The 26,514-nt window shown below is 40.9% G+C and overlaps 1 protein-coding gene across 2 annotated transcripts in view; it reads left to right on the forward strand.

Annotated features, from left to right (window-relative positions):
* The window catches only part of SYNPR (synaptoporin), a 323,687-nt gene that overhangs the window by 274,923 nt on the left and 22,250 nt on the right, over positions 1–26,514 (forward strand). The window lies entirely within an intron of this gene.

Consider the following 26,514-nt stretch of genomic DNA (forward strand, 5'->3'; position numbering starts at 1 on the left):
ATCCCAAATATTACTACATGATACATTGCTAGGATGCAAAACCTTTGAGACACTGAAAAAGGACCATTTGAAATATCAGTGTTGATACTGACCAAAGAGAGTGATTCAAATGCCTGGGTAATGTATCCTTTTGCTTGTAAGGAGGTTTCCACTTTTTTTCTTTCAATAAAATAGAAAGTCCTAATCTGCTGGTCAGCTGATAGATCATTTAAAAAATAGTTTTTGATGACAGATCACTGTGTGGTCCGGGACATGTTACTCAGAAAGAATTCGGAGAAATTAATGACATCACTATAACAAACATCCATGTATTCTCACTTCATTTATGGAAGCAAGCCTTCTCAACACATTTGTAAAACAAAAAATGAAAATAGAATTTATGCTGAATCATGTCCCATTTTGAAAGTAAATAATATTTGTCCCTCAAAAATACATAAACCGGTTGAAGAAAAACAGTCCCAATTTCTAATAAAAAAGGTTACTTTTTAAATTTAATAATTTTTGGCATTTATAATACATTTATGTTGTTTTAGACAATTATGCATGAATAATATTTGTAATGATTACCCAACCCAAAATAAATTTTTGATACTTAAAGCATTATGGTCATGGGTAATTTAAAAGTAATTTAAATTGATATGCATATTTGTGTTGCAAAGAAATATAATAGGGTGATCAATAAAATGCTTTCCAGTATAAAAAGTGTTATATGATGCTATAATTCAATGGTGGAAGTATAATGGAAATACAGGTTTAAAGAGAACAAAAGGAACATGTAAAGTATCAACTGTTAGAGAGGAATTTATTGAACGATTTCTAAATGGATAATAGTATCACATAACGATTTCATTGGATCCATCTAAAAATGGACCAGTGAGCTATATTTTTAGGTACCAATACTTATGCCAGAACTTACATTCTTTAAAACTGTTTTAAGTTTCAATAAAAACAAAATTAGATGTCCACTTTATGCAAGTGGGAATAGTTTTTACAAATTATTTTAGGAAATGTGTGAGTGAAATTAATTTTACAGATTTCTAATCTGTGTATAATAGGAGCCAGAGCCTTAAAAAGGAACATGTTTTGAAGAGTAACTGAGAAAAATCCCTATTTGTCAAACATCATGATAAAGTTTGAAGGCACTGGAAAAAGATCAGTTTGTAGCACTTCAGCATGTTATTGTGGAAAAAGAATAAATCAGCAGCATTTGAACCTTTGGAAGATGTCTATTTTTTTTCTTCCCAAATTGGAGCTACTAGTCTTAATGGTTTTAAAAAATCTTTAGGAGTTCCCGTCATGGCTCAGTGGAAACGAATCTGACCAGGAACCATGAGGTTGCTGGTTCGATCTCTGGCCTCGCTTAGTGGGTTGGGGATCCAGCATTGCCACGAGCTGTGGTGTAGGTTGCAGACATGGCTTGGACCTGGCATTGCTGTGGCTGTGGTGTAGGCTGGCAACTATAGCTCCGATTGGATCCCTGGCCTGGGAGTATACATGTGCCATGGGTGTAGTCCTAGAAAAGGACAAAAGACAATAAATAAATAAATAAATAAATAAAAATCTTTAACAGAGTCACCTACTTTGGGTTCATTCTTCCCTTGATGAGCAGATAGATACACCAAAGAGATTGGTGTGTGTGTGTGTGTGTGAGTGTGTGTGCATGCACATACATATGTGTGTGCCATGAAACCAGCATGCATGCATCCATTTCTGGATACATTTCGACACTCTCTCAAATTCTAAAGTCTGAGGAAATACTCTGACTTCCAGAGAGAAGTTGACTCAGCTAGTTTGCCCATAAAGTGGGAAAAGATTTTTTTTTTATATTTTGTTATATAAAACTACATTCTCCTCATTCAAAGTAATCTTGTCAAGCCATCCTATTTCATCTCTGTGTAAATAGTCTTTCCCATCAAGCAGGATATAATGAAATCCTGAATTGTGTACTACATTGGATAGGTTTTGTTTTATTATTGTGGGAGAAAGGGAGGAGTGGGGAGATAATTTTAGTAATAAAAAAAGGAAAGGCTCCTTGGTGAAACTTCAATGATATTAAAAAACTGTTGTGCTCATTGCTTAGCAGATGAAAGTTAATTTAAAAGTGAGCTGAATCCTAAAAATCACAGAATGAAGGTACAGGATCAGCACAATGCCGTGTCAGCTGGTGGCAACCTTCCCAGTTCTCATCTCACTGTGAAAGGGGCCTTGAGTGGGCAAGGAGGGGTGGGCTGCAAAACCCCCCTTTAACTGTGAGTTAGCAGAGTAAAGCAAATCCATAGTGTCAGCAAGATCTCAAAAAGTTGGGCCATACCTAAGAAAACCTTCAAATACTATGTTAACAGTAATTATACTTTTTTTTTTTTTGGTCTTTTCGTCCTTTTAGGCCCACACCCAGGGCATATGGAGGTTCCCAGGCTAGGGATCTAATCAGAGCTGTTGCCACCAGCCTACGCCAGAGCCACAGCAACACAGAATCTGAGCCGCATCTGCAACCTACAGCTCAAGGCAATGCCAGATCCCTAACCCACTAGACCAGGGATCAAACCCGCAACCTCATGGTTCCTAGTCGAATTCATTTCCACTGTGCTGTGACGGGAACTCCCTAATCATACTTTTTTAAAAAGCCAATCCTCTTTATTCAGAAAGATGGCCGCCGATCATTGCTTGTTTATGCTGGTCTTGTTCCCATCTATTCTTTTTTTGTTGTTATTGCCTTCCTTTTCACAAAACACACATTTTTTTTCTTTATTGTGTAGTTGGGAATTCTCTGTCATCCTCTAGGATGTGACAGTAACCATCACATATGAAGATGAATGTGGAGGAAAATGACGAGGGTGGTAATGATGTTGATGATAACAGTGATAACAACTGACTGGTATTGATTGAGTTTTTATCTCTGTGTGGGGTTTGTTTAATACCCACAATCACCCTAGTTGTATTATTATTCGTATTTATAGATTAGGAAAGGGAAACTCAGAGAAGTCGCCTAATTAATTCACCCACGTCATATCATAGATAGTCAGAGGGTAGGGTTTGAACCCAGGTCTCTCCAAGTTTAGGGCCCACATATAACTACCATGCAAGAGGGTCCAAAATCCTGATAGGCAGTGTGCTACAAATTTAGAAAGGTGTGGGTGGCGGAGTTCCCATCGTGGCTCAGTGGTTAACGAATCCAACTAGGAACCATGAGGTTGCAGGTTCGATCCCTGGCCTTGCTCAGCAGGTTAAGGATCTGGCGTTGCCGTGAGCTGTGGTGTAGGTTGCAGATGCGGCTCGGATCCCATGTTGCTGTGGCTCTGGCGTAGGCCAGTGGCTACAGCTCTGATTAGATCCCTAGCCTGGGAACCTCCATATGCTGCAGGAGCAGCCCTATAAAAGGCAAAAAGACACACACAAAAAAAGAAAAAAAGAAAGGTGTGGGTGGAGCTGGACAGCTCCAGTTATTTTTTTGCTGTAGATGTAGAGAAAGCAAACTCTAGGACGTTCCCCTAGACTTTTCTGCTCATTTGACTGTCACAGGGAATTGTTTTTAATTTCCCATCAGAATCCATTTGGAGTTACAGAATGGCTGCTATGCATCTATGATGCTGGGATAGATGGAGGGTTCTGCTGTTTATCTGTTGCACCTGGAGGATGTCAGTGATAGAAAACAAGCTTTAAAAATGCCTAAGATCGATGGCTATTATAAATCAGAGATCGCCAGGACTGAATCCCATACATTTGTAAGCAGTTGTGAGCAATCTCAGGCAGGCTGGAGCCAAGTTTTCAATGGCTATTTTTGAATATACCTTTCTCTACTGAAGATGCTTGACAAGATCACACACCTTTAAGTGAAAATGAGAATCTGAATATCTTTAAAAGTAACATAATTGTTAATGATGCTGAATGACACAGTGGCGAGGAAATCAGGCCAGAGGAATCAGCCAGCTACTGGCATCACTACACTAAGTGCCTTCTTGTACAGATGAATAAATATCATTCTCAGAAAACAGAAGCGGCCACCTGAATGGTGTATGATTGTGGAATTGAAATGTCACCTCTGGTTATATCATTTTGTCATGTTCCTTAGAGTACAGTCTTAAAGCCAATCTCCCGCCTAGATTTCTGAGACAGGATGTTCTGAACCATTTTCGGCTCTCATGTCAAATAGTGACATTGTGAGGCTTTATAGTTATTAGTTTTTTATACTAATATAAAGTAGGTTAAAAAATAACCTATCTTACTGGGGCTGACAAAGTGCTCTAAGAATGAGTATCTAATAAACACCATCCCACATTTTGGTGAATCCTTGTCACAAGGGGTTTGGTTTAAAGTAACTACTCTAAATAGTAAGGAGAATCAATATCCACCTTAAGATTTTGTGGGAAAGGAAGGGGCTGTGTTATTCAAACTCTTCTTTTCTGATAAAGAAGACCAGGCTAGCCAAAGGCAGTTTGTGAGACTAGAAATATTTACCCATCGCACACACGTGGTGGTACCGTGGCTCACATTTGTTTTGTGCCCAGTGCATTCCTAATATTTTCATATTTGCTATCCTTCCTCAAAACAATCCTGAGAGGGAAGTAGAGCAATTACAATCAGCTTCATTCTGCAGATTCACTTTAACGCCTCTCTGTTGAGCACCAGGCACTGGAAAATGAGCTCCTGGAGATGAGGAACCTTGCCCATGGTCAGAGAAGTCAATGGCAAAATGAGGACTCAAACTCTGAGGCCAGGGATCTTGAGGATAGTGGCTAGACTCTGAAGCCCTGGATTTTAATCTTCCTGAATGATCTATTATTTTACAGTTGGAAGCCTGTTACTTTATTTATAAAATGAAGCTAATAATAATACACAAGTCCCAGGGCTGCTGTAAGAAAAGGAAGAGTTAATGCACTATGTATAGTGCTCTGCAGAGGGACAGTCACTCCAGTAAGAAATCAGTTGATGGACTCTAACTGTCGCACTGTCACTGTCCTTCATTTTCATTATTCTTCTGCCCATTACTGGGTAGGACCTTTGCCCCCATGAAAGGGAGTTGCAGGCACCTCCCTTTCATTGCCTGCAGCACTCACCATTCTCCTTTCTCCAGCCCCCCTATGCCAGGCATGTTCTTCTCCCCCACATCCAATAGGATCAAGCTTGATTCAGAACTACTTCTAAGATCATAATTGCCAGGTTGAGCCATCCAATGAACCTTTCTGTTCCTAGAACCCTATTCTACTACATGATTGGAAGGTGGATTTTTAAACACCCCCCCCCCCAAAAAAAAATAAGGCTCCCATTGTGAAGGATGGGCTGAAGCCATCGCTGAGGAAAACAGGAGGCAGGCACAGAGCTGGAGGCACAAAGAATCCACCACGGGTTCTTACTGCCAACTGCATCTTTCTTGGCTGTCATCAGAGATGGAAATCAGAATCGTAGTCTCCAAGCTAGTCTGGAATTGCTGAGCGACCTCTCTCTCCTCTCCCCTCCGTGCCCTTTTTCCCTCTTTTATTTTCTCTTTTCTTCCCTTTCTCTTCTCTCTCTTAGCATGTTAGTTATTCTTCAAGTCTAAATGTATTTCACTTAAATAGACTCTTCAGTGGGCCAAGCAACATGTGTGTGGGGATGAAGTCAAAGCATTCAGTCTGGTGAGGAAAATTATTTCATAATTATGACTCTCCTACAAAAGACCTGCTAAAGGTAGATGGGCTTTGGCAACTAGAAGAGGAAGCCTACCTCTACCAGAAGCCAAGGCACTCCCTCCCCAGGTAGGCTGGACTAGTATTAGAGACAACTCCAGGGCATCTTGTGGTTGATGAAAGGATAGATGAAGGAGATTAGTTTTGAAGTGTTGCCCCACGAATAGTATGTTTGATCCAAAAACAATAATAATAACATCATTTGACACCCCCAAAGTATGTCTCTTGTTAATGGTAGGGACATCTGTCAGAATCTGGCCGGTGGTGTGTGTGTATGTGTGTGTGTACATGTGTGCCTGTCTGTCTATATTTTCCATCACCTCACTTTTTGAACCCAGAAGTGTTGGCAAAACAAAAAGGCATGGACCTAACCTTAAGTGAACTGTTCATCTAAACTAGTATATATTTCGCATCAACAAAAACATTTTTTGGAGTTCCTGTCATGGCTCAGTGGTTAACGAATCTGACTAGGAACCATAAGGTTGTGGGTTCGATTCCTGGCCTCGCTCAGTGGGTTAAGAATCCGGCGTTGCTGTGGGCTATGGTGTAGGTTGCAGATGTGGCTCGGATCCTGCGTGGCTGTGGCTGTGGTGTAGGCCAGTGGCTACAGCTCTGATTCAACCCCTAACCTGGGAACCTCCATATGCCACAGGTGCAGCCCTAGAAAAGACCAAAATAAATAAATAAATAAATACATAAATAAATAAATACATTTTTTTCTAGACTCAGCACCACAGAAGAAGGCAAATAAATTAATCCTTTTTAAAAGTTCCCAGCACACTGTCTACACATTTGATCAGATTTTACATTCTCAGTTCTTTTCCAGCTTTCTTATGATTAGTGGGTTCTTAATTACAGTTTAGACGAGGGTTAATTCCTACCGTATTTAGCACTACGTTTCTCCAATTAACTAGTCAAACAAAGAGACGAGCTGCAATGAAGGCAATGAACTGCTTATGGAGTGAGTGTGACCGTTCTGCAGCCCAGAGCTCGTCCTGTGCTGTGTTGGAGTCGGCACCTTCCATATGTGTCCAAACCCCATTTGTCAGATTTCCTCTCATTCCAGGGAACTTCTCATTCAGTTAGAAAAATCAGGACCTAGTGGAAACTTGGCAAAGGCCCAAATATCTTTCCTGCGTAATTTTTTTTTTTCATTTAAAACAACACATAATGGGAAATATGTGTGCCCCATGGCCCAGGATAGCCAGAGAAAACCCTCCTCCCTTTCTCAGAGAGACCAGTGGTTCTCAGCTCATGGGGAGACAGTTGGCAATACCTGGAGGCAGACTGGATTATCCCGGCTTGTGGGGGCACAGGGGTATTGCTGGCATCTCGTGGGTGGAGCCCAGGGATGCTGCTGGGCCTTCCACAATGCATGGACCACCCACCACAAGTGAGAATTATCCGGCTCAAAATGGCAGTAGTGCTGAGGCTGAGAAACCCTGAATGATGCCAACAACCGGCAGCTCTTGAGCCCTGACTGTGTGCCAGGCACTGCATAAGCACTTTTTATACGTCTTCTCTTTAAATCCTTCAGCCCACCCTTGGAGTTTGGCCTTTTAACTCCCATTCTTGAGATGTAGGAACTGAGGTGGAGGATGTTTAAGAGATGTGCCCGAGAGAAAATTCAGGCCTGTCTTACCTCACCTCAGACTTTGCTTCATTTTTTCTGACGTCTTTCCATATGAATGACTCTCCACCCCTCATAGTGTTCCTTTCTTTTGGTCTGTGAAACTCACTGCTGTCTCTTGGCTTCCCTCATGCCCTCTGTTATCCCTTATATTCCCTTCCTTAGCTACACACACACACACACACACACACACACACACACACACTCATGCTATCTGAACATCTCGGCCCTGTAGTCCTTTTTCTCCAAAGCTAGAGAAAAAAAAATGATACCCACCCCAATTCTTTAACCAATTTTAGGTACTACCCCTAGAACTCTTGTATTCTCCAAGAAGACTTTGGGCACTTTTATATTGCTCCTGACTCCATCTTTAGCTGTGAAATTTGAGCCACTGTAAATGTTTCTTAGCAACTCAGGGCACTAGTTTAAACTCAAGGCTCCAAGTCTTTTCTTCAAGATTCCCAAAATAGCATAAAGCTGGGGAGAAAGGAGGCAAAGGTACTTCCCTAGTCAATTAATAGCTATCTACATTTTTTAAAGAAATAATTTTGTCTTATACTAGATTTCCCTATGGTACCCTCAGACATTATTAGGTTTAAGTTTTTGTTTTTTAACCAAACAAATGTTCACATGGTATTTCCTTTTTGATTACAAGACAAAACTCTTCCTTGGATTCAAGTCGTCGTCATGGCTGCTTCAGTCCTGCCTGGTCCCAGCCCCCATGCTTGGTACCAGAGACACACTGCAGAAAGATGCAGCTCCTGGCCTCAAGCTACCTGCTTTATTCCTGTTACCCCCTCGGGGGAAAATCTGTCATGGTAAGACAGTGGGGAACCACTGGTTCACGAATCCAGGCTCTGTACTCAGAGTACCTGTGTCCACATCTCAGCACCACTGTCTGTCATCTGTGTGACTTTAGACAGGTTACAGAACCTCTCTGGGCTTGCTTTTCTTCACCTGTGAAATAGAGGTAATAATGGTTCCTGGCCTAGAAAGCTGTCGGTCAGGTTAGATGAGTTATTGCACATACAAAGCAATTAGAACAAGAGCAGGTGCCCATGAAGGCAAGCCATTACTTTGATCATCTATCTGGGTGTCCACAATGTGTTTTCTGTGTAGCTAGAGTGTATTAATGTCAGTGGACTGACTGACTAGAAAACAAGTGGATAAGTAGAAACTCTACTGACTCTCATCTTGAGAAATGCTTTGGAAGGCTTCTTGTTGCACTGTTAACATCGAACACTCTTTTATATTGTTTTTTTGGTTCTTGGAACCTGCAGATTCAACATAAGCTGCTGTCATTACAGAGAGGTGCAATCAGCCCAATGATGGGGTCACACTGCCCCCATCACTCAGTTTCCCCCTTTAGCTCTCCCACCCCGACCCTGGCACTCAGATCTCACCCTTTAGGGAAAGAAGGGAAAAAACACAATTCCATTAAATAAACCAGGCTCCAGAGAACAGGAGCTTGAATCCCTTATCAGCTGGCAAGTCTGAAAATAGCAGGAGAGTGTGAAGAGCACAATTGTGTAACAGGAAGAAACTTGGAAAATGGGATTGTTTGGGGCATCCAACTGAGAAACTAGGTTCAGACTTCTACCTTCCTCCTATCATTTTCAGAAAGTCACGAAATATCACCCACCCCAGCCTTGCCATGATGGCAAAAATATCCTTACTCTTCGCTAAGTTTATTTCTTTGTTTCCAGAACAAGCAGACACACACACAGCTTTGGATTCACTGGGGCTTTCAGCAGTTCTAAAATGGAGTGTCTTCCACTCATACCCATGGTTCATTAAACTTTCAAATAATTGGCACCAAATCCAGAGCTTGGATTTTTTTGCAGCCCTCTTCACCCTTTCTCCCAGCTGGGCATCTTCATTTCCATTGCTTATTAGCAGGGCTCTAATCAAAGCCACAGAGCCATACAAGGGAGTGCTTCACTATTTGCCCTGGGAGCACAGAGAACGTGACTCGGGTAAATCTGGCCTGGATCCCTTATGAGGGATGTGATTAATTGAAAATACCTGAGAGCTTGGCCAAGTTGTGATCTTCCTTTCACTCAAACACCTACTTATCTTAGACCTGCAACTTAGAATCTATTTCCGTGTTGTTCTGAAATGTCTAAGAAACATCTAATTGATTCATATACTGTCTTAAAAACAGTTGAGCCTAAATTGCAGGGAGTTTTACTTATGGTCCAGTGGGTCCACTGCCCAACTGACTAGCCACACCTGGAGGCAGAAAATAAAATTACAAGATCAAAACTAAGAACTTATTAACCATGGAAAAAGACAACCTAAAAATTACCCGATCAAAAGTAAGAAATTGGAGTTCCCATCATGGCACAGTGGAAACAAATCTGACTAGGAACCATGAAGTTGCAGGTTCGATCCTTGGCCTCACTCAGTGAGTTAAGGATCCAGCGTTGCCATGAGCTGTGGTGTAGGTTAAAGACGAGGCTTGGATCTGACGTTGCTGTATCTGTGGTGTAGGTCAGCAGCTACAGCTCCAATTAGGCCCCTAGCCTGGGAATCTCCACATGCCACAGGTGTGGCCCTAAAAAGACAAGAAAAAATAAATAAATAAGAAATTATTCAACATGGAAAAAGAATTTTGGAAAAATTCATGGAAAAATTGCAGTCAAGGCTAGGGGAAAGCAGGCTAAAATGCCTTCGTTTGGGCTGCCATTTACTCCTGAGCACTTTCCACTTAAATAAGATGGAAATCTTGTTTAATTCTCTAAAGCCCTTTAAGGTGGGTATTATTGTGCCCGTTTTTTACAGATTTTGGATCAGATTTACAGAGGTTAAGTAACTTGTACCATGATGCACAGAGACCAAGGCTTCACAGACACACTCTTCACCGTGGCACTCTACTGCCATCTCATTTTTACCTGGAAGTAAGAAAATGAAAATCCAAGAATATCTATCTGCCCCTTCAGCACCCACTGTGTGCCAAACACATGGGAGCTGCAATGACATAAAATACCCAAGTCCTCACTCTACTGGAACTGACAGTCGAGTCAGAAGGACAGGACAAAGACATATCGTGATCAAAGCACAAAAGAAATGAGTTATATTGTCGCCAATAATCAAAATGTCATGGAGGAATCAATGGGAAAGAGTGGGTGCTATTTATTGGCTTGAGTAGTCAAAGAAGGCTTATGAAGTCTGTGGGACTTGACAAAGAATAGAGACCAGCTGGGTGGAAGAGAGGGCTTTTTGACCTGGCAAATGGCTTGCTCAAGAATGTAGGGGGAGATAATATAATAGTAGATGCTTTTGTTGGCCTGCCAGCTTCCTTCATAGTCTCGTTCAGGTGCCTCGCCAAGTAATATAAAATGGTCAGGTGACTCAAGCCAGGCAGTCAGAGTCTCCTCTGGGACTTATCTGTAGAGTGAAGTCCTTCTGGAATTGCTAGTTTAGGAAGATGTGAGTCTAGTTGGTAGGTAGTCACGTGGCCCACAATGTGGAAGGAATCTGTGAAAACACTAAAGCTAAGCAGAGATAAGCAGATCTTAGATATGGAGAGAAAAAAGAGGTAGAGAGATACAGAGAGACTTGAAAAAAAAAGAAAAAGAAAGAACATCTGGATTTGGCCATACCTGAAGCCAGACATACTCTAGAATTTCCAGATTTATAAATTACTGAATTTCCCCCTGCGTTTGCTAGTTTGACTTGGATTTCTCATACATACCAAATGAAATATTCTTATCTATGCTTAATTTCTATCTCTTCTATAAAAAAAAAGTTATAACAAACCATATGTCAAAAGATAATTACTAAAATTAAATAATAAATATCAAGTATGATGATTAGGTACTAAGCACATAATGAATGCTTAGAAAGAGTTTTTTTATTCATAGGACTAAGAAAGTATAAGGTAGAATAACTCTGGTAGTATTTTAATACTATTATTTAACTCTAGCTCTTTCCACTTGTAATGGCTGTATTATAGTCCATTTTCATGGGATGGTATGAATTATGTAACAATATCTTATTGCTGGAATATGAATTTTGTGTGGCTTTGAATTTTTGTCTCTTAAGCAATACTGTGATGATCTGCCTTTTGCTGCAATCTTTTTTATTAAAGTTTAGTTGATTTACAGTGTTGTACCAATTTCTGCTATACAGCAAAGTGACCCAGTCATACATATATATATATGTATATATATATGTGTGTATGTGTGTGTGTATATATATGTGTGTGTGTGTGTGTGTGTGTGTGTGTATACACATTGCCTTATATTATCTTCCAATATGGTCTGTCCCAAGAGATTGGATATAGTTCCCTGTTCTGTACAGTGGTACCTCATTGCTTATCCATTCTAAATGTAGTAGTTTGCATCTGCTCATCCCAAACTCTCAGTCCATCCTTGTGCTTCCATCTTGACATGTATTTTAAATCATTTTTTTAAAATAGAAATTGAGTGCTTTCTTGATTTTTACATCAGAAGTTTCTATTTTAGGCCCATATAAAACATATCCCTAATAAGTTACCTCTGAATTGAGTGAAAATTTTGGATTCCAGCTTTTGACTCTACCATAGACGCTGGAGCTTATGCTGTTGGAGAAGAGCTCTTCCCAAAAAGATCTACAAAGAGAATATTCTCTTCAGAGAAGGAAAAAAATACAACAACTTGCTCTCTGAAGGCTACCACCAAAACATTTGCTTTGAAACTTGGGATACTACAGGCACATCAAAAATTCAATTCAACCTATGTTTAAGTATGCAGAAGCTCAGGCTTTAATTACCAGGGAGAATCCCCACAACCAGCGTTAACCTGCATGGTGGCTTACGCCCAGCCCCAGAGCTGGGCTGTGCATTCCTGTAGCTTTGGCAGTCTCCTTTCTCACTGAGGATCACTCAGTGAAATTCAAGATCATTAACTGCTCCTCTGGCCACAAATGTAAGAAAAAAAACCTACAGAAGTTCCATGCGATGATTTTTTTAAAATAATGGAATGCTTTATAAGTCTCATCCTGGGCTGTCTCTAAGGCCTGAAGTTCTGCATGTAGCAAGCCAGCAGATGGTCGGGGAGCAGGAAGAGCAGCAGGCGTCTGTGTCCAGCCCTGCTGGCTGCAGTTGGCTTCCCAAGAGCTTCTGCATAAATCTGGTGGCTTCTTTCAAAACCCCAATTAAGCTATATCCCACAGCCTGCCTTTTCTCTTTTTTTCCCTGACTCATCTGTAAATTGTTGATTCCGTATTGAAAAAAACCAAGACCAAACTATAAGGGATTCATGTCCATTATTAGAGGATCTGGTTGCTGAAAACCCCATTCTGGGCTTTACAAAATCCTCATGCCTGGAGGATTGACAGAGTTATAGGGAACAGGCCCGGGGGGGACTATGGAAAGGGGAGAATTAATTCTTATTAGGTCGAATTTGTGGAGACCCACAATGAAATGGTTGCCTTTCTTCTGTTTGTTCTCCCAATCTTCACTTCTGATACAACTGCCTTTATGTTATGGGCTGTCTCTAGCTTCTAGAAAGAGTCTCTTTTCATCCTAGCATTCAAGGAACTCCTGACCCATGACCCTTCACCTACTATCCAAGGCCAACTCCTGCAAGGTCCCATATCCCATGTTTTCTCCAAACTGGCTGCTCACCGCTCCCTAAACAGCTATTGAAGGTCCTATTTATGCATAGTTACTGAGCACCTGCCACCTGGAAGGTTCTCTCCCCCACTCCCCACCACATCTCAACCTACCAGAATCTGACTCATCCTCAAAGACCCATCTCAAATGCTTTCTGTTCCATTCGATATTTCTTTATTGTCCACATCCTTCATCCAAAAGATATCTGAGTTCTCCCTCCACAAACCTCCACACCTCTGTGTGGAAATCTTTCTTTCTGCAAAAAACTATACTGCTTAGCACTTGAGTTAGATGGAGCTTTGTTGGATTCCACCACTAAACATCAAATATCTGAAGGGCAAGGACTATTTCTAACATAGCTATATGTCCCTAAAGTCAGTTTGAAAGTAAAATTAATGACCTTCCAAGCTGGTCATCAAAGATAAGGTCCAGGAGTTCCCTGGTAGCCAGGTTAAGGATCCAGCATTGTCACTGCTGTGGCATGGGTTCGATCCCTTGCCTGGAAACTTCCACATGTTGTGGGTACAGACAAAAAAAAAAATGGATAGGGTCTATTGTGTGTATTTACTCAACATAAACTTGTTGAGAGTTGCTGCTGTGTGTCAGGAATTGTTATTAGCACTGGCTGCACACAACAAATGTGTACTTCAAGAGAAACATAGGAAAAACTGCCAGAAAATATAGAATATGCACTATTTAGATCTGGGTCTATAGATACTGGAGGTATCCACTAGGACTGCTACATTTTAAGTGTCATAATTTCCAAAATCACAGAAGCATCATTGTTATTGACAACACCTCAGCTCGGAAAAAAAACTGAGCTGCTAATTCAAAACACTGGACCCTGGCTTTTCTTGAATTCTGCCTACAACATGCATATTTACTGCCAACCAAAGGACACAACTTAAAGTGTCTCTGTCATGTACTTTGTACTGATTAGGTATTTTGTAAAGGGGAAAATGGAATCAAAATATAGTCCACTGGCATCCCTGTTTTCTTTGTTCTTCTCTGAAAATGTGAAATTTGGCTTTAATTCATACCTTTCATTTAAAAGAGGTATTTAAAAGAGGTATTTATAATTGTGCTTCATCAAGGCAAATTCAGATTTATAAACTTCTGAAGCATCCTTTCAGCTACTGGTTACTGACGCCTGTTTCTGCTTATGGGAGGTTATTTGGGAAATGTGTAATCAGAAAGCTAAAGAATTACTCTTGAATTAGATCTATCCTCTTAAAGACCTAGAGATGAATTTTCTCCAAAAAAGAAGTGAAGAACTGGTAGTAGTCTATTTTTTAAATTCACATCATTTCCATTACAGTACATTGCAAATGCTTGTAAAATAAATGTTTTTTCTATTATGCCTAATAAAATAAAGCTAATTCACCAAGATGTTATACTCTTGCTGATATAAAGTAATTTGATGATATATGAATGGATTCCTTGGGTGAGTCAAAGTTAAGTCAACTTGTTTCTCTAAAATAAATGAAATTCCCTGGGAGAAAATTTTTCCTGGCTGGACACAGTGACTCTGACCCCATCTACGATCCCAGGACAATGCCCCATTTTACTTTTCTGCTTATATATCAGTTTACTGTGCTGGAAAATGAGCTTCTTGTAGGTAGGACTAAGTTTGTTATCTCTGAAGAACCAGCACTAACTGGCATAGCACAGGAATTCAGTAAGTGCTTATTAAAGGAGTGAACTCCATGCTCCAGTATGGGTGTCCATGGTCCTTTAATTCCCCAGATCCCCTTGTCTGTCAGTTTAAGGCAATTTTACACCTGTCTGAAAGTGCTCCATAGTTCCTGGGTTATAAGAACAAATGGCTTGTTCTGTTGTAATTCTACTCAAAATCTTTCCAGCTGATTTTTTTCTACCTACTGAACCAAATTTCTCTAACAAGCCTCCGTTTTCATCAAAATTCCATTTCTAACTATGCTTTCTTTGTATGTGCTCTTATACCTCAGTGCTCTTAGATTATTCAGCCGTCTCTCCTGTCTTAAACATTGTTCTTGCCACAGAGATTAGTGCCCGCTGCCTTGGAATAAGGCATTATGAGAGGTACCATCCTCTAAACCGGTGTCTCTCCATCCTCCTTTGCCCTCTCATTTAATAGTTTATCTCCCCAAAACAGAAATGCTTTCCTTCCACAAAGCTCTTGAATTAGGGAAAGAGGTCAGAAATTAAATGCTGTCTCATCACTCTTGTTTAGAAATACAGAATCTTTATTGGTTTGTGAAAGGGGGGAGTAGGAACCCATTTTTTTCCATCTAAAATTGAACAACAGCTAAGCAGACGTGAAGGGATAGATTTAAATTAGAAAGGCTGTATTAGATCATCCAAAATCAAAGCTGATTTCACTCCAGGAACTGTATGCATGAAAAGGTGGAATTATAAAATGTTGATATTCTGCTGCCTTTATGCATATTCACTTTATGAACTTAGACCTCCAGAAGCCTCCTAGGACTGCTTCCCCATTTTTAATAAATATTGAGAATGAAGCACTTCCTAAAGGAATTAAAGGAGGGAGAAGGTTTTTTTTTTTTTTTTTTTTCAGGCTTAGCAGCAACATTAAAAGAAAGAAGCAGCTATTCTACTGGTTTTTTGTGTGCTTTAACATTGCTACAAATAAAATGAACTTCTGAGGAGCCAGCAAAGAAATGATGGTTTGGCATTTAGGGGGACACCTGATTCCTTAGGGGAGGGATATTATTAATTGCAAGTTCTGAATAACATCAGTGGGTCTCCATGCAGTTGCTGGGAATATTTATCTTGGGAGAAGGAAGAGGTTCCAGAGAATTCCCAGAGATCTGTTAACCTGAAGCCTAGGGCTACAAGCCAGATCATGCTCCAGTCCATAGAATGCCCTAATGGTCAACTCACAACCAGCTGGAGGAGAGCTGGGAGTTGGCTCAGACTGAGCAAATCATCACATGCATTTATTCTCCATTGCTGCCAACCTCAGAACTCTCTTCTTTGAGGTGTCATCATACATCACATCACACTATTATGGAGGGTTGTCAGGACTGCTGACAGGCTGACTTTTCTTTAACATTTCTCCCTCCTCCACCAAACCCAAAATCATAATTAATGCTGTGAACCCTTCAGTTCCATTCATCTTTAAGGATGTAAAACTGTAAATATAATCTTAATGAATGCTGCCAGCAGCTTGGAAATCACTGCTTGCTCTGCCCTTTGCCTTACCCATGGAGGCCCAGAGAAGTTGTTGCTTGCCCAGAGTCACATCATTTGTTCTGGAAAGCTCCATCATTGTTCAGCACCTCTAAGTCCATGAAGAAAGGCCAACATGTGAGTCTCCTCATCTTGCCCATCGGCCCTACTGTCCCATTATTTCATGTCAGTCTGCCTCAGGGCAGAGGCTTGTAAAAGGAATAGGTGGGTTGTGCTGTGAGGTTTTTGTCCTCATTTGTAACAAAACAAAGGCCCACTTGGGGATGCATGCCTCCACCAAAGTTAGGACAGATTTAACTATATTTTGCAAAGAACATTGACTTCCAACATGCACTAGATTTCAAGCTGCCAGGTGTATACATCCGTTAGGAAAGCCATTAGTTGAATGTCAGGGCTTTTATTTTTTTCTTTCCCCTCTTAGAATCTGGGTTCTTTTCTTTCCCTGCTGTGGTGATGAAATCTAAAATATTTATGCGCCTTTATAATGACTATTTAGTATTTAATGCACCTGATATTTGCCAAAGTGCTTGACAATCAGTATTTATTAACAGGAAAATAACTGCTAGAAAATCTGCACTGTGACATTTAGGGAGCCAGTCCCTCTGGGACTATGAAGGCTGTTTCTGGGAACTAGGTTGAGGCCAATGATTCAGACTGAAATTCGTCGGCCAAATTCTGCCTCAGGCCTCATGCTTAAATATCCCCATGGCTTATTAGACTTCGTTCCAAGAATCCTGAAGGGTAGTATGATATTATGCATTCCATTCCTTCCTCAAACACTCATTAAGGATTGACTCAGTGTTGAGGCTAAAGAATTAATAAGACTCTGCTCAAGTCTGAGTTAGGGGCTCTTCCCATGATGCCTTGGGTCCAGTCTTAATGGAGCAAGTGGTACTCAATAGTGGGGACTTTGGGAGGGGGACTTCCTTGGTTGTCACTACTGGAAGAGGTGCTACTGGCATCTGGTGGTAGAGGCCCAGGATGTTATCAGCATCCTAGAGTGCACTGGACCTTCTTACACAGCCAAGAATTAACCAGGTCCAGAATGTCTTTAGTGCTGAGGTAGAAGAACCCTCGGGCAAGCCTCCTCTCTCTGGCTTGTACTTGTTTGGTTATAATATCAGGCAGAGCAGCCTCCCCTACCATATTGTAAGGCCTTTGAGCACAGAAACCAGTTCTTATTTTTCATTGTATACCAGCACCTGATGCCTATAATACAGAACTCAGTACACAGTGTTGAACAAATTAATGAAGACAGTATTCCCTCTCTGAGAGAGACCGTGGTCTCAGGGGTGGAGATCAGTAAACAGGCAATTCACAGATAAAATGTATCTGGTCTTCAAAGTATAGTCAGATAAGAGAGCTATTTTGTGTTCCCTTATAAGTTATCATCCAAACAGGTACACTTATGGAGTTCCCTGGTGGCTCAGCATGTCAAGGATCCGGTGTTGTCACTGCTGTGGTTCAGGTCACTATTGTGGCACGGGTTCGATCTCTGGCCCAAAAACTTCCACCTAGGATCCCCAGCCCAGGAACTTTTGGCCCCAATAGTGGCCAAAAATATATACATATAACAAACAACAGCAACAACAAAACAGGTGCACCTCTGAGAATGGAAGCTAGAACTTTCAAATATTTGAGGCAGGGTAACAGGAGATACCATTCATCAGGCCTAGCCTGCAACATCCAGACACAATCATGGGAACCCCTGGCTGTGGCCACCACAGCACTGAGAACCAGCCAGGAAGCAGGTGCCAGCATTTCATAGAGTCCACCACCACACACACGAGCTAGGGAATAGATATCTGGAAGATTTCATGGTGAGCTAGGAAAGTTTACATTTCATGTCACATAAGTTAATGCAAATAAATAAGACCTTGTCAGAGGCTTGGTCTTCATTCCAGGCCCCCACCCTCTGCCAGCATCTATCTCTTCTGCTTCTTGAACTGCCCCCACCAAGGTTTTCAGAGTTTGCTTCTTTCCTGATTATCACAAACATGGAGCTCTCTAAGTTTACCTCCCCACACCCAGTAGCCTTGCTCAGTCACCCAGGCGTCCTCCCTGCATAAGGACCGTTAAAGACTGTAAATAAGAGTAACCTTTCCCAGATGTGGTTCCAATGGCTCTAAACTACACTTGGGCTTTCTACAGTGCTGTGGCTACAGACCAAAGGGCAAGGCTAACCCTAGCAAGAATTACAGGGTTATCCCTTCAGAGAAGAGAGAGTGTTCAGACTCTCTTATCAGTTTACTCAAAGGAAGTTTCATCATCAAGCTCATGGAAACAAGATGGAAAGTTTGGGCCTCATGCTTTCTGAGTGGGTAGAATTACCTTCAGCCACAAGCATCCTTTGGTGGCGGATCAGAAAGATCTTAGGGAGAAACTTGCTAAAGAGAGAAGCAAATGACAAGTTTGGTTTGCAATTTCTCAAAGCCTAGGCTTTGAAAGAAAGACACCGAGGCTTCAAGTTAACTTTTTATTTTGTTTTTATCCTAAACTCCATTTCAATGAAAACCAATTGTTTATAATTTTAGTGCAGTTATTATGAAAATAAACAACTACTTTATTATGATCCAAAGTGTCATAATAAGTATATGAGCAGATATTAGGGACACTAAAGTTACTATCTTGAACTTTAGGTAAGATAACTTTTTCTATTCTGACACACAACTACAGCAGAAAAGTCCCCAACTGAGACTAACGTACTGCCTCTTCCTGCACTATACTAAAAAGATTCTCCTTGACACACAGTCAACTACAGCCATCACCCTTGTATACATTTAGAGATTTCACAACTTTGTAAAACAGTTTGATATCAAGTGGAACTTTCAGGATAAAATGTTACTGGTGAGAGGGTGTGGAAAAAAAGAAACACTCCTGCACTGTTAGTGGGAATGTCAATTGGTAAAACCACTATGGAGAACAGTATGGAGGTTCCTCAAAAACTAAATGTAGAGGGAGCTCTCATCATGACTCAGCAGTAATGAGCCTGACTAGTATCCATGAGGATGCGGGTTCAATCCCTGGCCTCACTCAGTGAGTTAAGGATCCAGAGTTGCCGTGAGCTACAGTGTAGTTCACAGATGCAGCTTGGATCCCGTGTTGCTATGCCTGTGGTACAGCTGCAGCTCTGATTTGGTCCCTAGCCTGCTGCAGGTTTGGCCCTGAAAAAAAGAAAAAAACTAAATTTAGAACTACCATATGACCCAGTAATTCCACCCCGGGCATATATCTGAACAAAACTTTCATTCAAAAAGATACATGCACACCTGTGTTCATTGCAGCCCTATTCACAATAGCCAAGACATGGAAACCTAAATATCCATTGACAGATGAATGGATTAAAAAGATTTGGTACATATACACAACGTAGTACTATTAAGCCAAAAAAAAAAAAAATAGGAGTCCCTGTTTTGTCTCAGGATTAAGAACCTGACTTTAGTGTCCTTGAGGATACAGGTTCGATCCTTGGCCTCGCTCAGTGGGTTAATGTTCCACGTTGCTGCAAGATATGGGGTAGGTCACAGATGCACCTCGGATCTGACATTGTTGTGGCTGTGGTGTAGGCCACGGCTGCAGCTCCAATTTAACCCCTAGCCTGGGAACTCCATATGCCACAGGTTTGACCATTAAATATAGTAATAATAATAATAATAATAATAATAATAATAATAATAATAATGCCATTTGCAGCAACATGGATACAATTAGAGATTCTCATACTAAGTGAAATAAGTCAGAAAGAGAAAGATACCATATGATATCACTTATATGTGGAATCTAAAATATGGCAAAACTGAACCTATCTATAGAACAGAAACAGACTCATGTACATAGAGAACAGACTTAGGGTTGCCAAGAGGAAGGGGGGAGGAAGTGAGATGGACTGGGAGTTTGGGGTTGGCAGATGCAAACTATTACATTTAGAATGGGTAAACAGTGGGATCCTACTGTACAGCACAGGGAACTATATCCAATCTCCTGGGATTGACCATGATGGAAGATAGTATGAGAAAAAGAAAAAACTGGGTCTCTAATGCTATACAGCAGAAGTTGACACAACACTGTAGATAATTCTTAATAAAAAATAAAATTTTAAAAAAATATTGTAAGAGTGGAATTAAAGTTTGACCAAAAAAAAAAAAAGTTATTGGTATTTGCTATACTCTATTCTAGTTGGCTTTCTCTAAGTACATGAAACAAACACCAGATGGTAATTTGTATAAAGATAAGGGAATTGGTGCTAATTTTAGAAAGTTCTTGGCCATTTCTCTCATCCAAAGTTAGGCAGGGAATTCTCAGTTGGAATGACTTTCTAAGTTCCAAAAAGCAGCTGTCTGGTTTTCGTAACACTGTGCTATCATTCTGCTTAGCAGAATGTGAAGCCAGATCACAGTATTCCATGTGTAGGAAATATGCTATCTAAATCTCCTTTCCAATCATTGGCAAACCTATTAACCAGGACGGAGGTGCACTTCAGAAGCCCGTGACCCATGTGCACATCCACACTGCCCCTAACCAATACCATTTTGAGATAGACTGGATGAACCAGTTTTCAATAGCTGATCTAAAGTGTCAGGTGACAGATCTCCCCCAAAAGGCTCACTGGTGGGGAGAACTAAATGTAAGGTGTGTGAGGCAAAGTCTGGCCAATCCAGGCTGCTGGCAATGTGTGAGACAGATGGCTATGCAAATAGGATTCTCACACTCAGTTGTAAGGTAAACTGTGAACCGGGGAGCAGCAGGTGTCTGGGTAAATGCAATGCTTAAATGCTGTCTCTATGTTTACATTTAGCTCTTAGAAACTGAAATCTTCCTAATTGAATTCAACAAACAGTTATTGAGAAATCATTATGTGCAAAACATTGTGCGAGGTTCTGAGTAAGTTGAATTATAGAGAGACCTCACTTTAGAGCTGTTTGGTGCACTCTGCCAAGGGCTATGATGAGGGGAAAGCAATGAGCAAGAAAAGAATGAACAAGGGATTGATTTCAACCAGAAAAAGGGGAATTTTTGTTGGGGAGCAGGTCAAACGTGAGAGCAAAGCTTGGCTTCTCTAAATAAATGCAGTGGGAAGCTTCTTCCATGACGACAGAAGTAGAATGGGGGACCAGACATAGAAGAGAATGTGTACGTGTGGGTGTGAGTGTGTGTGAGTGAGAGCAAGTGTGTTTACAAACGGGGAATTAGAAGGACATGGGGTTCTGAGAGGTGGGATCAGCTTAATGGTGGAGCATAGCTTTACATGCTATGAAAGGTCTCTGACCCGTCCTCCCCGCCCCCAAATATTCCTAAGGCAGGATGAATTCTAAGACACTTATCTATGCAATTGGAAGTTTTCAATTGGAGAAGGGTGTTAGGAAAGCTGTGTTTTAAAAAGTTTATATTAACAATTAATAATATGGAGGTAATAGAGGTGGGGACTGAATAGCAGACAATTGCATTAATCTAAAGAGGAAGCGGCAAGTGTCTAAACATAACATCAGCTCTTTCTTGAGCAACTTTTCTTGAGCTCCAGGCATCAATCAAGGGCTTCATGTGCATTACTAATGTAAAGCTCACAGAAATCCTGTGAATTAAATGTTTTTATTCCCATCTCAAGAGAGGCCCAAGCTAACATGGCTGGCGAATGGCTGGGCCAGCAGTGAAACCAGATCTATCTGATCAGGGGCCTGGGCTGGTAAACACCACCCTACACAATCCCACAGGGAGGCAGGAGGGTCTTAAGGCTCCCTGGTGTAACATGAGATCTTGCCTTCGGCCAAGCTAATACCTGCAGATGGAGAAGTAGGTTAAAGAGAGACATGGACTTCATTTTCGAACAAATTAGATGGGAGGAAAGTAGGGCATCCATATGTGGGTAGTAGCAAAGAAATGGGCTGTGGATCTGAAATTCAGAGGAGGTCGTGACAGTGAAAAGAAAGTAAAGAGAGGGGAGTGAAACAAAGAGTTAGGACCTTACAAACCCCCGTATTTTAGAGATAAAGAAGAAAAGCGCTCTCAAAGAGAACTCTTAAGAATTTCAAGTAATAGAAATGACCATCAGAAGATCTCCCATCTAAAAGATTTTGAAATTAATAAATGAGAGGTTTTCCTTAGCCATCCCTATTCAAAGAGAACATTTATAAATACAGTGGTACTTTTTTCATGTAATTTTAATGGGATAAACTAAACCCAAACCTGTATTTTGATCAAATAACCATGCAAGAGTCTGACATGAACCCAGAACCTCAGAACTTACTGACTTCATCAGGGTGGGTCCAGCAAGTCAACATACTGAGCTGGTAGGATTTGCTGCTGTGAAATATTCTGGAATCACAGATTCTCAGAGTTGGATCCCCAATAAGTAGATTTACCATCTTCCCAGACAGAAACATGGGTATTTTCTATGATACTTTCTCTCCACCTCTAAATCAAATCCCTTATAAACTTCATTAAATCCATTTCCTTATTATCTCTTGCTTGACTCTGTGGATTATCTAGCTAATTTTCCTAGTTCTCACTTGAGAGAATCATTTCAAAGTAAGTAATCTCAAATTCTTTTTGAGGTTGGTTCCTCATATTTAGCCATGAAAATAAACGAACAAACAGAACACTTGATAGATGTCATTTCAAAGAACACTCTGGTATTTCTCTTTAGTTGTCTCTTTTTTTTTTTTTTTGTCTTTTTGCCATTTCTCGGGCTGCTCTCTCGGCATGTGGAGGTTCCCAGGCTAGGGGTCCAATCGGAGCTGTAGCTCCCAGCCTACGCCAGAGCCACAGCAATGCAGGATCCAAGCCACGTCTGCAACCCACACCACAGCTCACGGCAATGCCGGATCCTTAACCCACTGAGCAAGGGCAGGGACTGAACCCGCAACCTCATGGTTCCTAGTCGGATTCGTTAACCACTGCGCCACGACGGGAACTCCATTTCTCTTTAGTTTTGAATGCGGAGCACAGTGGGGATAGGGTGGGGTGGAAGACCATTTAAAATTATGAAAAAATGAATTACAATTTTCAGTTGGAAGATATTCCCATTCATTAAACTCATAAATAGCTATTATATGACCCGGTTGAAGTAGGGGTTCTCAGATGACTAAGATGAAATGAGCCCTCACATCCGTCTTGTATATAAAAATGAAAAAGTCAGTGATTGTTAGAAAATGAAAGCTCTCTGCTTCATTGCTTTTTTTATGAGCAAAGTTCTTCAAAACCTCTTCAGGACAGAGCTCAGAGTTGTAAGTTCCCCTTGTCTTGTGGAAAACATGTGTATGAATAAAATGCAGGTGGTTTAGCAAACACAACAGTATCTGTGGGAAAGGTTGCATTTCTTTCCCACATTCATGGAATTAAGTGCCCTGGGGCAATTGAAAATGTGACTCAGAAAAAAACCCTTTTATAGCTATTCTTTGCTCATTGCGATACAAATCCTAAGGCAGCCTTGGCCTGTGGGCAGTGAAATGTAGTGTTGCTCTCAGACTAAGGTGAAAAGAAATACCCACAAAAGCCATGCACACAGAGCAGTACAAGTGCCTCAGAGGAAGAAATTCAATTGGGTAGCTACTACTGAGCGACCAGGAAGCTGAAGCCAATGTCAGCCTTTTAATTACAGTGGTGTCAAAACTAGTTAGATAGATTTAGTTACCACTCAGTCCTGAAGCCAGTGGCTTGCTCTCATTCTAGTCAAGTGGGTTGGTACCCCGCATATACTGTCTCACTTCCAGAAAGGCTGTACCTTAGCCACCAGTGATCTGCTTTGGGAATTCATTCTTCTTTTTTTATTATTATTATTAGAGTATGGTTGATTTGCAGTATTGTGTCAATTTCTGCTGTACAGGTCATATATTTATATACATTCTTTTTCTCATGTTATCTTCTGTGTTCTACCACAAGACACTGGATATAGTTCCCTGTGCTGTACAGTAGGACCTCATTGTTTATCCATTCTGCATGTAGTAGTTTGCATCTGCCAACCCCAAACTCCCATCCATCCTACTCCCTCCCCCATCTCCCTTGGCAACCTCAGGTCTGTTTTACATGTCTGCAAGTCTGTTTCTGTTTTGTAGATAGGATCATTTGTGCCAGGGAATTCATTCTTGACAAGTCAGTCTCCTTTCTAAACAAGTCTGGCTTGTGTCTAGTTCACCTGAGAGGAGTAATGCTAACAGTTAATATGTATTGAGTAGTCACCAAAAGTCAGGCATTGCGTAGTTAGAATTTCTTATGTTACATCTTATTTAATCCTCACAAAAGTCTTAGGAGACAGGCAGTCATTCCCCCCCCCCATTTTACAGATGGGGAAACTGAGGCTGGGGGGGTTTAAGGATTTGGCTAAAGTCGCACAGTGGATCAGCCATGAAAAATCCGGAACCTACTTAAGAACTATAGCAATTAATCCCTATGCTCTCCTGCCCTTCAAAGGGATGAAAAACTTAAGGAGATGGGGAAAAGGAAAGAAGTGACCACCAAGGGGTGTGTTTCCACCACTGTCCTGAATATGGTCAGAAAGGCTATGTCCTAAACCAGAAGAAAGACTCATCCAGTCTCTCTTCCAAGTTGACACTTCACAAATTGCTTCAAGGGACCACTAAGTTGAGAAGCATTCTTTTGAAACCTTTGGGTCAGGTGAGGGCAGGGCTGTCACTAAAACAAAACCAACCAACCAAACAAACAAACAAATCCTGATGGCCATTCCAAGCCCATGAACATAGTGGAGAGAACTGTATTTGCATTATGATCACTCAATGATATGTGTTTATCAAAGGGCAAAAACTAACAAAGCATGAGCCCATATATAAGATATATAGAAAAAGATACTTCTCCAACCTGTAGTCACTCTGTCAGCCATCTGATCAAAAAGCATCAGTACCGCACTCACTCTCCATCCCAGCTCCCTCATGGCCCTCACCATGAGAGCATCTCCCTGAACTGCAGCTATTCCAGGGTTCAGATACATGTTTTTATCTACAGCCCCCAAACACAAAACCCACAACCTCATGCATGCACAGCAGCAAGGACACCGCTCACTGTGGGAGATTTGAAAGGCTTATCAAAGATTATTTCCACTCTTGGTGATTTTCTCATTACAAAAAGATTTTAGACCCCATCTCCAGTTGTGCATGATTTAACGCTCGTATTTCCAACCCATTTTCAAAGGTTATTGTTACCGCAAGTGTGGATTTCTTTTTACCTTAAGCTACACACAGTTACTTTAACAGGTACCATAATTTGGCTTTCAGATTCTCTCAAAATCATCAAAACAGAGTACTTGCAAAAGGTTTATTTCGCAGGTGTTTCCCACCAGGTTTGATACTATTCACCACATTGCATAAACGGAATGGATGTGGTTCTGAGATCTGGAACCTGGATGTTGTATACTTACCTCCAGAATGGGGTGCAGCTTTCTTTGTGCTGCCCCCCAAAAAACCATTTTCTATTTGGCTTCATTTTTGTAATATTGAACAATACTTTTTCTTTTTAAAAAAGGCATGATATTCTTTCTGAGCAGCACTTAGCAGGGGGCAGCTCTGCAAACTGGTTTATTACATCTTTAGCTAATTTCTGCACATTTGTGTGGAATCAGGGTTCTCTTTGTGACTAAGAATATCTTATGTAAAACTTCCACTTTTTAATAGCCAATTTTTCCTCTCATTAACAGGATACAACATGGCATATAATGAGATCACATTATAACCGATTTTAATATACCATGGGTCAAATGGTGCCCTCATAGCATAACTACTCGAGACCAGATTCTAATAAATATGCAGTTTAGCTAAGTACCTACTATTGGGCTTTTGTCTGATAATGTTACTTCTAATCCCCTGATACTCACCCCCACAGGTTTCATTAAGCAGTCAGTTTGGGGCGGGGGGTGGGGATGAGCATATGCAATTCTTCGTTTGTATAATACATTTTTACTCTCTCTGCTTATGTGTATTAAATAGAACAATGGACTAGATGCAGCAGTAGTTATAAAAATATATTTGACACCGTCTCAATAAGACAGTGAGGGCCCAGGCTCTGGAGTCATAGTGGGTTCATGTCCTGAGCCTCCCATTAGCTTAGTGGGTGACCTTGGGCAATTTCCACCTCGCTGTGCCTGTAGATCCTCACTTGTTAATTGATGGTAATAATAATACCTCTCTTATCACTAAGAATTAAATTAGGTTAGCACTCAGCACAGTGTCTAGTATATAGAAAATACTCAATAAATGCCAGTAGAGAGAAAATAAGAAAATTATCTTAAAATTGAATTGGGAAAATGAGACCTCCCCATATGAAAATGAGACAGGACCACAAAGTGTGCAAAATAGCATGGGAAAGATCTTGAGAGCAGAGCGGGGAGACCAGTGACGATGGAGTGGACTGGGAAGCCTTCATGGAGGAAGTTTCCACAAGACTAGGACCTTGTTTCTCTAAGTTTGTTCATGGACCAGCAGCCCTGG

Source organism: Phacochoerus africanus, chromosome 1 (genome assembly GCF_016906955.1).
Source record: "Phacochoerus africanus isolate WHEZ1 chromosome 1, ROS_Pafr_v1, whole genome shotgun sequence".
Lineage (NCBI taxonomy): Eukaryota > Metazoa > Chordata > Mammalia > Artiodactyla > Suidae > Phacochoerus > Phacochoerus africanus.